Source organism: Hyaena hyaena, unplaced genomic scaffold, assembly GCF_003009895.1.
Source record: "Hyaena hyaena isolate Hyena2069 unplaced genomic scaffold, ASM300989v1 scaffold_1565, whole genome shotgun sequence".
Lineage (NCBI taxonomy): Eukaryota > Metazoa > Chordata > Mammalia > Carnivora > Hyaenidae > Hyaena > Hyaena hyaena.
The window spans coordinates 42,904-57,182 of NW_024082201.1; the positions used below are offsets into that span (position 1 = coordinate 42,904).

Below are 14,279 nucleotides of genomic sequence, written 5' to 3' on the forward strand. Positions count from 1 at the left end.
GACAAAAACTGAGGACTGATGGATGTGGGGGGGAGGAGGGATGGGCATGGAGGAGGGCACTTGTGGGGATGAGCACTGGGTGTTATGTGGAAACTAATTTGACAATAAACTATTTGTAAAAAAAAATAAATAAAAATAAAATAAAATAAAATAAAATAAAATAAAATGTCAAAAAAAAAAGAGCAAAACACAGCTACTACATATATCTTTGCTAATCAGTGAAGCATGCAGTCCCTTCCTCAAGGCCTGCATTCCACAAACACCCTCCCTTACACTGGCAGCTGAGATGAGGGTAGATAAAATAGCTAAAACATAAACCCAGGTGCAAAGACTGACACATTTAGAGCCCCCATGTTAGTTTCCACAAATAGACCAACTCAGAAACATTTATCTTCTTGAGAGCCAGACAGAATAACTCCTAGCTTATCTATATACAATTTAACTTGTATGTTATGCTGTTTTTCACCATGAACATTCTGTTAATTGATCACAAAAGGCCTCCCATTGTAAGAAATTCCTTTCTATGACTTCATCTTGTTGCTGAACCTTTAAATAAAAATACAAAAACCGACAGGACAGAGATGCCTGCCTGGTGATCAGAAAGAATCTCGGGGCTCACTCTCTCTCTCTCTCACCGACACCGTCCATCCTTCAGGGACCTCTGGACCTGCTGGAGCCGGCGTGGCCTCCGGCAATAGCAGGACTGTTTCAGCCCAATAAACAACCACACAGTAAGGTGAACACTGAAAATAATTAACAGAGAAATGCGTGAGGACCTTCTTCCTGGGTAAGATTAATTCACTTATTGGTAATTTTTTAAAAGTTTATTTATTTTGAGATAAAGAGAGTGCTGGTGCATGTTGGGGAGTGGGGATGGGAGGGCATAGAGAGAGGGAGATAGAGAATTCCAAGCAGACTCTGAACTGTCGCACAGAGCCCAACACAGGACTCGATCCCATGAACGGTGAGATCATGACTGGAGCCAAAATTAAGAGTTGGACACTCAACCAGCTGAGCCACCCAGGCACCCCTAATCAGTATTCTTTAAATAAGTTTCTTTAACCTGTTCCAAATCAGGATTGTTCATAAGGATGGTGACTATTTAAGGCAAATACAAATGTGCTTCTTCTTCAATTTTCCTCAATCCATTAATCTGAGAACCCTATCAAAAAAGGAAATGAAGGGTGCTTGGGTGGCTCAGTCAGTTAAGCGTCTGACACTTGGTTTCAGCTCAGGTCATGATCTCATGGTGTGTGAGTTCGAGCCCCACATTAGGCTCTGCACTGGTGGTGAGGAAGCTGCTTGGGATTCTCTCTCTTTCCCTCTGTCTCTCCCCCTCCCCTGCTCATGCTCTCTGTCTCTCTCTCTCAAAATAAATAAACTTAAAAAAAAAAAAGGAAATGAGATTAGCACCGATGATTCTTCTCAGAATAGCTGGCCTCTGATGGCCACTGCATTCTGCTCTAAGTGCTTATTAATCATTTATTTAATTAACAATTGAGGAATCTTCAGAGATTAGTAACAACTGTATTCTCAGTTTCTAAAACCTACATTTTGCCACTTTAAAAATGTTGAGACCTGTTTCATAAAGAAACCTCAGACATCCACCAGCTTTACAATCAACTGTAGTTTGATTATATTTTACCACGTAGAATAATTCTGTGATGGGGATCTTCACATTTTCTAAAACCACGCCTTTCACGGGGTTTCTCCCTGACTTTTCTATATGAAATGACCCCTGCCCATCATTCTGTTATTATTCCTCTCTTTATGTTTCTTTGTAGTTTTTAATCAAGGTCTAAGATACCAGAGTTGTTGGCTGTTTTTCTTAATAGAAAGGACGCTCTACGAGACTAGGTCCTTTGTGTTACACATCATCAAAGTCTTAGCATCTTGAATAGTACCTGATTCATGGTAGGCCCTCCATGAATATTCACTGGATGGGTAGATGGTTGGGTGGATGGGTGGATGGATAGGTGGACAGATGGGTGGATGGATAGATGGATGGGTAGAGAGATGAATGAAGGGGTAGATGGTTGGGTGGGTAGATGGATAGATGGGTGTCTGGATGGGTGGGTGGGTGGCTGGCTGGCTGGATGATGAGTAGATGGTTGGTGAGTGGGTATGTGGATAATGGGTTGCTGGCTTCCTGGATGAGTAAATGGGTAAGTGGGTGGTTAGGTGGATGGATAGATGGGAGGATGAATTCCATCTGAGTTTCTTATATTGGTGGGTCTCAAACATTTTCTAGATGCTCTAATGCAGTTTTATTTGTAACCAGGCTCTCCTTACAACTTCCCCAAATCAAACCAGTTTCTGCTCAGCATATAACAGAGCTTGATAATACAATGATTTTCCAGGAGATGGAGGATTATGGTTTGTAAGAAGCCTCACATTTCCTTTCTCTCATTGCGAATTACTCTAGTAGAGAGCTCTTTTAAAAGTATAATTGCAGTCTATACTTCCACACCAGAGACAAGCAAAGTCTTTAATTCTTCCTTCACATGAGCACTCGCCATTGAGGATGGTTGTTACAACATTACACCCTGCCTCCACCCCTGGGTCTCTTCATCTCTAGCAACATTATCTCTCGATCCCGTATCCATTCCTATTGCCGTCCTTGTTCTCTGGTGGGAACATTATCCGGTTTTTTCTTCCTGCATCTCCAAGTGTGGTTTTCAGAGATGGATGCGGTGTTTCAGATAGAAAATGGCCTAGTTCTTGTCCTAGAACAGAAGCATCCAACTGTGGCCAGTTCTGGTGAATCATTGTGGAGCTTGTAAATACCTGCATACACGCTACATCATTTGACTTCAAAGCTCTTGCCCTTTCTGAAGACAGAGTCCAATTGTTACTGTCAAAGAGGCATTGTGTTGCCTGTGTGGGTGTTACCGCTCCTCATCCTGGAGGCGTAATTTTTAATTAAATTTTTTAGTGTTAATTAATTTATTTTTTTAACGTTTTATTTATTTCTAGGAGAGAGAGAGAGACAGCGTGAGCAGGGGAAGGTCAGAGAGAGAGGGAGTCACATACTGAAACAGGCTCCAGGCTCTGAGCTGGCAGTCAGCACAGAGCCCGACGCGGGGCTCGAACCCACGAACCGCGAGATCATGACCTAAGAGAAAGTCGGACGCTTAACCGACTAAGCCACCCAGGCGCCCCTTTGTGTTCATTTATTTTTGAGAGAGAGGGAGGAAGGGAGTGAGCCGGAGAAGAAACAGGGAGGGAGACACAGAATACGAAGCAGGCTGCAAGCTCTGAGCTGTCAGCACAAAGCCCAACGTGGAGCTCAAACCCACATACCATGTGATCGTGACCTGAGCCGAAGTTGGACAAATAACCTAATGAGCTGCCCAGGCGCCCCCAGAAGCATGTTTTGAATCAGAAGTTGACTTGTTCGGAGAATGCAGACCCCTTTTCCTAAACACGACAAACCATTACCACAACGTGGCCCTCCCTGTGTTGTTGCCACACATAGAACCTTGACTTACATGAGCATGGAGTTTATGTGTGAGGATGGCGAGGCCTGCATAGTGCTCTTGGAGCACTGCGATGGCTTCCTGGACTGCTCAGAGAAGAGTGACAAGAGGTGCTGTAGTGGTGAGTGCCACCACCCCTGGGGCCTTGGGCGGGACCTCAGCTCTCCCCTGCTCCACTCCAGCAGTCCTCCTTGGGAGCCTCTCCTCAGTCTGAAGAGGAGACTGCTTTTTGCCCAGTGTTGGAGCACCCAGTGAAGTGAGGCTTGTCCTGCCTCTGTTGGAGCTTGAACTCATCCCTATGAAGGATTTGTTTTCCATGTATGTCCCACCTCGTGTAGATGCACCATGCCTCCAGAGCCCGAGGCTTTGTGGTGGGGCGAACTCAGTCTTTGTGTGTGGAATGTTTTGGGAGAGTGTCCTGGTCCTTTTGGGCTGTCGTAACAGGACACCAAAGACCAAATGGCTTATAAACAATAGAAACTTCTCACAGCCCTGGAGGCGGGAAGCCAAGGTCAAAGCACCAGCAGATTCCATGTCTGGTGAGGGCTCATTTCCTGGATCACAGATGGTGGTCTTCTCTGTGTCCTCACACTGTGGGAGGGGTGAGGGAGCCTCTGGGGTGGCTTTGATGAGGACACTAATCTCATTCACGAGGACTCCATCCTTATGGACTAAACACCCCCCAAACATTTAACACCATAATGTTGGGGTTTCAACATATGAATTTTGAGGTCCCACAAACATTCAGTCTGTAGCAGTAATGGATCCTGCTATGACACTGTTCCCTGGACCTGTAGTTTTTTTTGTTGTTGTTGTTGAGAAACAGCTGATCTCACTGTAGACAAGGAGGTGAAATATCATGAAAATTTCATGACTGGATATTTAGAAGACTCTGGGGGAGGTTGTACAGGAAGGTTTAAACTCTTTTTCTGGAATGTCTTAAGATGATGACAGCGGTTTGTCCATCTAGATCATGGTAGGTGGGCCTAAAAATCAAAGGAACTCTTTGTTCCTTTGAAGTCCAAGGATTCCACATTCCATCCCCTTTTCTCCATCTCTCTAGATGATGAACTCACTGTATACGAAGTACAGAACCTTCAGTGGACAGCTGACTTCTCTGGGAATGTAACTTTGACCTGGATACAGCCCAAGAAAATGCCCTCTGCCTCTTGTGTCTATAATGTCTACTACAGGTGAGTCCCATCTTGGCTGTGGGAGAAGAAAACAGTGTCCTTAACTACCACCGGATCTTCTGTAAACTCATGTGGCATGCGCACCGTGGTTCCCCACTCGTTGGGGCAGGCACCCCACATCCCTACACTGTTCTCACGTGACGGCATCTTTATTACTTTGGCCAGAGTAATTGGAGAGGGCATATGGAAGACTGTGGAGACCCACAGCAATAAAACAAGCACGATATTGAAAGTCTTCAAGCCAGACACCACATATCAGGTTAAAGTCCAGGTCCAGTGTCTGAGCAAGGTGCACAACACCAATGACTTCATGACTCTGAGGACACCGGAAGAATGTGAATATTACAATTTATTTTTATGGCATGCACAAGAACTTAAATGGGGTTTTCAGAGTCCCTCAAGGATGCTCACCAGTGTGGGAACATAATTACATGTGCCTTTGTGGTGAAGGTTTATGGTCCCACCTGAGTGGTTGACTGTGTAGTCTCATTATGTTCTGTAACGTTTTTCTCCCTTAAGTTAATTTCAGATTGTGCCCAACATTGCCTCCTTTTGCATTTCTTATCTTGTTACTGTCCTTACCTTCCATCTCAGGTATTTACCAGTATTTGGGATTGTGATATCATCATTGCGAAAACATGAGGCATGTCAAAAGTATTGAGACTAAGTTTTAGAGAAATTTTACCGAAACTCACGTATCCTAGAGAATTCCCTGCACCTTCTCCTTCGACAGCAGCTGACACTGGGTGACTATGCACTTCTTCTTCATTTACCAATGCTAGTGCTTACACTTGGATTGTGGTTAGAGACATTGCTATGAACTCACGTTGATCTTAATGTCCGTGCAGATGGTCACACATGAAATAGATAGGTGTATCTGGGCCGGTTGGTGTACATGTGCTTATTTCCACGCTTTGTCAGCTAAGAAGGCCAAGACAGAGAGAGGAGTCTGCAGTAGCAGCAAGCGCACCTGTCACTAAGACCTAGGTTTCCGTGCCATTCTTCAAAAAAAGAAGACCAGGGCTCCTTAAAGAAATGGGTGATTCCAGCACTAGGGTTGGATGGCTATCAGATGAGCCTGCAGAAAGCAGGAAAGTGCATGTGTATATGACTTTGTTAGATCAACGTGTGTTCAGCAGAGCCCCGGGGTGCCAGATGGTCAGCAGAAGACGACAAAGAAGAATGGATCAGAGAGGTTTATCATTTGTAGGTTACTGAGGAAGAACACGTGGGCAGGAGGAATGCAGGGTGCAGGCAGAGAGAGTGGCAGGTCCTGGGCACATACCCTTTTTAGGATTTATGGGTGCAGTACATTGGGGTTCCTATGCTAAGGCCACATTGGTCAATTCAAGACAAAAAGGGGAGCAAAGTTTTGTGGAGCGCCTAAGGGGGAGGTCCAGGGAGGCGAGGGGGGACCATTGATCACACGGGCTGCTGGGAAGTCGTATCAGGAACTCAGATTTGATTGTGTCTCTGTAGGCTGCTTTCTGGGGCATGTGCTTGTGTGAGGGGCTAGCTTTGGTTTAAGATGCTGTCAGACTGCTTGGCCTAACAAAATGGAAGCTCAGGTAGCGGGATGGTGCCATGAAGGAAGACTTTTGCTAAATTTTTGACACCACAGAGCTATCTTTGAAATACCCCACTCATTCATTTTCTTCCCACAGATAATTAGCTGAGCACCTAGTACTGCTCAGGCGTTATGTTAGATATGGGAACTTCAGGAGAATGAGGCATAGTCCTGCCCTTGGAAGGCTTGCCGACCACTGGTAGTTGATGAATATTCATTGTATTGGCTTTCCGGGACTGCTGTAACAAAGTGATGTGGACTGGGTGGCTTACATGACGGAAATCTATCTTCCCACAGTTCTGGAGGCTGGGAGTCCAAGATCATGGTGCTTGCAGGGATTTTTCTTCTGAGGCCTCTCTCTCCTTGGTTTGTAGATAGTATTTTCTGCCTCTGTGTGTGTGTATGTACATGTGCGTGCATGTGTGTGTGTGTGTGTGTGTGTGTGTGTGTGTGTGAGGAATGGAGGGGCACCAGTTCAGCCCATAATATTCATTGTTTGTGGCTTATCCACATGGATAAGTTTGCCCAGAATGAAGTTTGCCCAGAAAGCTTTTTAAAAAATATTTTATCTACTTTTGAGAGAGAGATAGAGACAGCATGAGCAGGGGAGGGTCAGAGAGAGAGGGAGACACAGAATCTGAAGCAGGCTCCGGGCTATGAGCTAACTGTCAGCACAGAGCCCGATGTGGGGCTCGAACCCACAAACGTGAGATCATGACGTGAGCTGAAGTTGGACGCTTAACTGACTGAGCCACCCAGGTGCCCCTGCCCAGAAAGTTTTGTAGCCGGTTTTCCTGAATGGCTTCTCACTCGGCTCTTGAAGGCAGTCACAAAAGGGAAGATCCAGAAATGTCTTGGCGGTGCCCATGCTAAAGTAATGCAGAAGCCTGCTTTGAAAGTGATCCTATTCATTTGGGTACAGAATGTTAGAAAGTCTTGCTCCTCTGTGGCCAGGCCCATGGTGCTAGGGTTGTGTGAGAGAGGACTCAAGGCAGCAGGTGCTGTGCTTGGCAATTAGGATCTCAGTTTTGGATGTCTAACGCCTGCAGGTGACTCATTCCTGCAGCCCTGGTGAGCCGCACACCTACATCACACACGACGAAGCTGCAATCTGGTTTGTGCACAGCACACCTCGCATTCTGGAAGAGAGGAAAGGTCTGTCGATGAGAAGGCCAAGCTCACAGCCTTTGCCAGTGGCTTCTTCCCAACGCTGGCTCTAGATTCTTTCTAGTCTTTGTTTTCAATCTCAGGAAAGTTCCTCCCATTTACCAACATGCAGATGGGCTCTAACCCTGCGTTGCCTCTCTTCTAGTGCCAGACGCCCCTTGAAACCTGCAGCTGTCTCTCCACAGGGAAGAAGAAGGCGTGATTGTGGCCCACTGGATTCCTCCAGTCCACACGCATGGCCTCATTCAAGGGTACATTGTAAGCATCTGCACTTGCAACCATGTGACCAAGAGACTGTGAGTGCAGAAGCATGTTCTGTGCGACTAACGCTTGGATTAGGGATAGCCTGGTAAATAGCGGTCCGCCCATTAGAGCATTTTACCCCCCAACCCCCTCTCTCCTCCTGTCTCCTTGTCAGGTATCAGGAAGTCCCTGACCATCGGGTACCTAATAATTTTTTCTTCTCGCTTCAGGTGGAATACAGCAGGAGTGCTTCCAAGGTGTGGGCATCCCAGAGGGCTACTAGTAACTTCAGCGAAATAGAGAATTTACTGGTCAATGCCCTGTGCACCATCAGAGTGAGTGTTAGCACCCATTTCAGCCATCCAGGCAGCCTTAGAGTGTGAGAGCTACATGCTCACCTTTATGGACTTAGTACTTACTCTGCTAAATACCCAACCCCTTGCTCTGGGAGGCCATCATTTCTTTCAGCATCTTAAACTGGTGCCACAGAGAACTTGAAATCAGACTTCCCTCAGATAACCGAGAGTTTATGGTAAATGTAGCTTTCCTACTTCTCATCCAGATTTTCTGCTAGCATTCCAGTTCCCACACTTCTGCACTTAACCACCTTTCTGCTGATTCTCAGGTGCATGCTGCAGAGCTATGGTCTTGGAATTTATAAGCTGATGCTGCAGGGATCTTAAGCAATATATTACTAATACCTTTAGCAGAGAAGAGAGAGATTCTGTGCAGAACATGTTTGTTGGGACCCTTACGTGCACACACAGACTCCATGACCCTGATCGTTTTCTCATTATTGTTTTCCATATGTGTGTCTGTAAGGACCCATGCCTCCACACGCACACGTACCCCATTGTCCTTTAGAAGAACCTTGACATCCATCAGTCTACACAAATGCCATCAAGTCCTCACTGTCACAGCCCCCTTTGCCCAGGTTCCTCTCATTAGCCCTTGTTTCAGTTGCTGGGGCCTCTGAGTGTCGTGGGTCCCTCTGTGTAGAATGTTTGCCACCCTCGATGCCGCAGTCTCAGCCCCGTAGCTCACTTGGGACCCTTGCTGTATGGTGCGTTGCCTTTATTTTCTACTAATTCATGCTCTGATTTGAAAAGGTGGCTGCGGTGACTAGCTGTGGAGTTGGAAACTGGTGCGATTCTAAACCCATAACCACTGTCAAAGGAAAAGGTGAATGAGTCCAGGGTTTGCAGATATAGAGAAGAGAGAATCCCTTTGGAAATAACTTTCAGTATGACTGGGCAATGGAGATGCTAGATGGGAAATCTTCACACAACCTCCTTCTCCCCCATGAGCACCCATGTCCAGGTGTTTCCATACTACCTTAGATACAAAGTTTCTTCGGGTGACCGCTGAATGCCTTCCTCCTCCTCCTCTTGACCTGAGGGTTTGTAACCATGCAAACATACAAAGGGATTTCTGAATCCCTCATGTGCAGCTCTTATCCTCATACACCGTATCCAAAACCAAAAGACTTCTTCCTTCTCACGAAAGGTACAGGTGATTTTGTCTATTCCATTGATGGTGTCTTTAAGAACACCAGGCTGAACTTTGCGACTTCCCCAGTGGCGCTGACAAATGGTGTGGAAGTGGTGGTTCCTAGCACCAGAGCGGAGCCTAGAGATAGCTGACTGCCTGCCAAGGGCTGGTCACTCCAAGCACTCGCTGCCTTTACCCATTAGCCCATCTCACAGAACCCTTAGCACCCTCACAGCACCCATAGGAACAGATCAAGAACCAGAAAGTGAAGTCACTTCCCACACTGTCAGTAAAGGGTAGAGGGCTGGGATCCAACTCCAAAGCCTATGCCTTTCTCCACTGGGCTGCCCTGCCTCCCCTGGGCCGAGACACATACCCCTGCCATGCTGTCCCGGCTTGCACGTGTCCCTGCGAGCACAGCGCCCCAGCCTGGTTTCCTCCACCCTCATGTCCCTGGCGTTGGGGGCGAACCGATGAAAGTCGATGAAAGAATGAATTAAAGCAGTTAAACGGAGGCTCCTGGCATACCTAGGGAGACGGACTGTGGCTCGTGCTTCCCAGTAGGTTCCTGATCTTAGCCTTGGCACTCGCAGCTTTTGTTTCTGGACAGAAGTGTCTCATGGAATGCAATTGGGGGGTTTTACTTTAACCCAAGCCTGTGAGAAATAGGTTACGGGTTATGGAGACTTACTGTTTGGTTACCTTTAAAATTTGGGCTCATTGAGATCTGAGCAAGAGGAAGCCACACATACTGAAGCCAGCCACTTTGTAACAGGGTGCTTATGGGTAATTAGAAAAAGTGGACTGAGTTCACACCCCCCTGGGGTTTTTATTGTGTTGTCGTTTCCCTCTGCAAAACCGATTAGAGTATGTTGGCCGTACCTATTGAAAAGTAGGGACCCTGAAAGGTCAGCAATAGAACATGTACCTAGAATTCCCTAAACACAAATCACACCTGCTTTGGAAGGTGTCTTAAACTTCTTCTGTATGATTTTGATGGTGAGCCTTAGCTCATACAGGTTTTGTTTAGTTCAGGCACATGCAAGAGGCCACGGTGCACCGAGTCACAAAGCATATGTTGTGTTCTGACTGTGATACTGTGTTGTTGTGATGTAACCCACAGGACAGACACGGCAATGGCATCAGCCAGAAGCACCACCTTTATCTCTTGATGTCATAGATTAATAACATAATGTGTCTCATTGAGTGCATGAGATCGAGTATATTGTATACTACTTGGATACTAAGCACCATGTTTGTTTTACATGAATTGATCTGCCTTAAAACTTACCATTCCTTTAAGTATTCCTACGCTCATTTGGTAGCTAAGGAAACTGCGCTTCAGAAAGGATTGTGACCTATCCCCAGTCACTGAGATTATAATTCAGGTTGACTTTATAGCAGCACCCACACTATTTTGCTCCGAGTCGGCGGCCTGAAACCCCTAATATCCTTTCTTCTTCTTGCCCTTAATATCCTTTTTCCTTCTGCATGCCCACTGTCATTACATGATTGATCATCTGGAGGGACTCCTCCAGAATTTGGTACATCTTTTATCTTTTACTATGATATCTTATCCTCTCTGTCAAGTGTCTCTTGCCTTGCCTGTATAAGAGGCACACATCCTAAAAAGTCAAGTATATGAGTCCATGTATACGAGTCCAATATTAAAATATTGTCTTTTGATCATAGCGATCCCATTAAGCCCTTTGGATTATGGCTGGCAGAGCATGGTCCGCCATCTTGTGGACAGACCTTCTGAATGATAAGTGCCATATTCATCACTTGCACTGAGATGGGTCTTTTCTCTCTACCACTTTCTTTTCATGCCCTCTCCTTCCCTGCACCCAGTGCTCAGCTTGGGCTCTGTTTTTTTTTTGTTGTTGTTGTTGTTGTTGTTTTTTTTTGAGAATGCCCGTGATTTACTATCTCCTTCTTCTGTCCTAGGTGGGACTTTACTGGAAATGGAAAGAAAAGGCACATTGGTTGAGTTAACATTAGTATGAAGAGAAGTAAGTTGCCTCCAGTTATAGTTGTTAAGTGTCCAAAATGGGAATTTGAACTCAGGGTTGCCAGACTCCAGAGGCCACGTGGTTTCCATTTTGACACACATGCATTTACAACTAATGCCTTATGATCTGGCCTGCCCTCAACTTTTGAAGAGAACTTGAGGCCTCTAGGACTCCCTTAGTGCCAATAAATGTGGCGCTTTCTCTGATCCCAGCAGGTTTCAGAACCAGGCTGTGGCTAGGCTTTCAGGGGCATTTACATACTGGAACTTTTCTGCTGGACCTAACTGCCAGGAGGGCTGCCTTAGCCAAGAGAGTTATGTGTTTGCCAGGCAACTGTGGACCCAACCTCAGCTTCAGGACAACAGTGGTAAAAGAGACGAGTGGAAGCAGCCCAAGAACTGCTCTTTCTTTCCCAACTACAAAGATCTCTATATCTGTCGAGTTGAAAACTATTGAGTCCTGTGCCTTCCTCACTTTTCATCATGTGCTTTCTCTTTTTTAATTCCTCTTTGTTTTCAGTGATTCCACCACCAGAGATCAGCATTGACAGCTACAGTGAGAATTCTCTCAGCTTCACCCTGACCTTGGATGGTGACATCAACCTAACATTGGAATTTCAAAAGAGCAGTAGGTGGGGCTCTACTTTGTATGGAGCCGGTGATGCATGGGGCAGCAAGATGAAGGAAAACGAATGATTCGATCCAGTACAACCAAAATACCACCACTAGGTTGGTTCCTTCTCCCATGAAGAGCAATGTGAGTCTTCACACGTAATTGTTCTGCCTCAGCCCTGTGTCTTTCCCCCCACCTTTTTTTTTTTAAAAACATATAATTAAATGGTTCACAGCTATAGTGCAAATAAAGAGTTGGTGTTAACAGAATATCTATGCCCTGTAATTTTCAGCTTTACTGGATTTCCTAGTGCGAAGCACTAACGCAGAGGTTTCCACAGGGGAAGACAGAGTCGGATACCTTAGAAACATGCCCCTCATAGCCACCACCATGCGCCCTCCCCTTCTGGTGCCCCCCCTCTTGGTAGCTCTGCGAGGCCTGCCTGGGAAGCTGGCCCTGCCAAGCTTCTCTGCGTGCCTGTGGTTTTCCAAGTCATAGTGTTCTTTCTTGTCTGCTTTGCCTCATTTCCCTCCCTGTCCGTGAAGCCATGGTGGGACAGACAGCCTTCAGAGCCCCTTGTGCCATTTACTGGGCTACAGTTTGGTGGCACCTGCCCTTGGCTTCAGAGACCATTGATGTAAGAAATGGCCTTGACATAAATACGGTCTATGTTCCAGTTTTTGGTCATGAAAGCATTTTTATATTTTGCTGTTGTCCTGTGTTTAAAGATCTTTAGATCGAATCCCTTTATGAGCTCGGGACTTCAAAAAGGTAGGCTTTCCTGACATATGGGTAAATTTGCTCCTGTTAGACAATAAGAGCTCAAAGGGAGCCCCTTTTGTATCAACCTCTTGGCCTTGACCACAAGGATGGCCTGAGCTAAGAGTTATCCTTAATTACCATAACGTAATTATCTTTAAAGATTTTCCTTTTCTGCCTTTATGAGTTGGTTCTTGTCCTTTTATTCTGCATCAGTGTTCTTGATTTCATCAAGCCCATATTTTATATTCTACATAGTCTCATGTTTGTTTAAAAAAATTTTTTAACATTCATTTTTGAGAGACAGAGACAGAGCATGAGTGGGGGGAAGCAGAGAGAGAGGGAGACACAGGCTCTGAGCTGTCATCACAGAGCCGGACATGGGGCTCAAACTCACGAGCCAAGAGATCATGATCTGAGTCGAAGTTGTACACTTACTGACTGAGGCACCCAGGCACACCTGTTTTTAGAAGTAGGCACTGTATAACTATTCAGCGATTGCACACATGGAAGCAGCCTAAAGATCATAAGAACAACCTGTAAGAAAGGAGATACTGAAAGCAACAGTGGCCAAGTGGTGCATTTTGTGTTTGCTGTGCTCCCGGACCATGTACCGTTCTTGTAACCTGTTTCTTGGTTCTTGGCAGGTGAATAGCTATGTGGTGAACCTCTTCTGGGAATTTGATGCCCACAAACAAGAGAAGATCACTTTGAACTTCTGGGGGAGCATCTTATCACACAAAGGTAACACCTTGGAGCTAGTTGGTGTGTGAGCAGGGAGGAAGAAGGAGATTGATACTTCGTGGCAGCAGAGTTTGTGTGTGGGCCACCTGGAAAGTGGATTGCCATTGTGGGAGGGCCAAGGGAAGAGACTGTAAATGATCCCTGCCTCCGGGGAGGGGTGGGTCCACTTGGTGGCTTCTCAGCCCCCTTCTCTAGCTTATTGGCTCTTATGGAAGTTGGAGACTTCAAAGAGGAAAAACTGGAAAGAAGCTAGATTAACCATCTACTTATGATTCTTTAGCTACAAGAGAAAGTTCTGAGAGTGAGTTACCTGCCTTTCTTTTCTGGCATTGGTTCCCTATTGCTTTGCTAATGCGAGGTCCAGACGGCGTGGTGTATAGTTGGTATTCACGGCACGTTTATTGAATGAATGGACAAGGAAACTGGGCTAAGGGAGGAGGGAAGAAGTTACACCAGTCCCTCTTATATCTGTGCATCTACCATGTATAGGCATTTACCTAGGCATTCTTTATAACCTAGGCACTTTATGTAACTCCAGTAATAATTCTGTGGGATGTGCTCATTTTGTGGCTGAGAACCCAAGTTTCATAGTAATTCCCTCAGAAAGCTTCTGCTTCAGAACCTGCATCTTTCTAATCTCTGGGGCTGTGATCTCATTGTCTCAGTGTCACACCCATAGAAATCGGCAGGATCAGAAACAGTCATCGTCTTGTCCCTTGCCCGAAATATATTAGGGCTAGCTAGATGCAAGACACTGTGCCAAGTGCTCTTTTGTTTTTTTTAAGCACTTTTTTTTTTCTTTTTAATGTTTTTATCTATTTCTGAGAAAGAAAGAGAGACAGCATGAGCAGGGTAGGGTCAGAGAGAGAGAGGGAGACACAGAATCTGAAACAGGTTCCAGGCTCTGAGCTGGCTGTCAGCACAGAGACTGACGCGGGGCTCGAACCCACAAACTGTGAGATCATGGCCTGAACTGAAGTCAGACGCCTAACTGACTGAGCCACCCAGGCGC

General features: G+C 45.9%; 1 pseudogene; it reads left to right on the forward strand.

The window, feature by feature from the left end:
• The window catches only part of LOC120226036, a 70,181-nt pseudogene that overhangs the window by 39,848 nt on the left and 16,054 nt on the right, over positions 1-14,279 (forward strand).